Below are 225 nucleotides of genomic sequence, written 5' to 3'. Positions count from 1 at the left end.
TCCCCTGCTGGCCCCCCACAGATGTGCTCCTTGATGATTCTCTCCAAGATCTTCCCGAGCACCGAGGTGAGGCTTATGGGCCTATAGTTACTTGGGTCCTCCTTCCTCCCTTTCTTGAAAATTGGGACCACATTAGCCAGTTTCCAATCAACCGGCACCTGGCCAGATGACCACGAATGCTCATACGGTCAGGCCAAGGGCTCCACGATGACCCCTGCCAGCTCC

Source organism: Gavialis gangeticus, unplaced genomic scaffold, assembly GCF_001723915.1.
Source record: "Gavialis gangeticus isolate Ggan-Ray unplaced genomic scaffold, GavGan_comp1, whole genome shotgun sequence".
NCBI lineage: Eukaryota > Metazoa > Chordata > Crocodylia > Gavialidae > Gavialis > Gavialis gangeticus.
The sequence above is the reverse complement of the archived record's forward strand: the minus strand, read 5'-3'. Positions refer to the sequence as shown.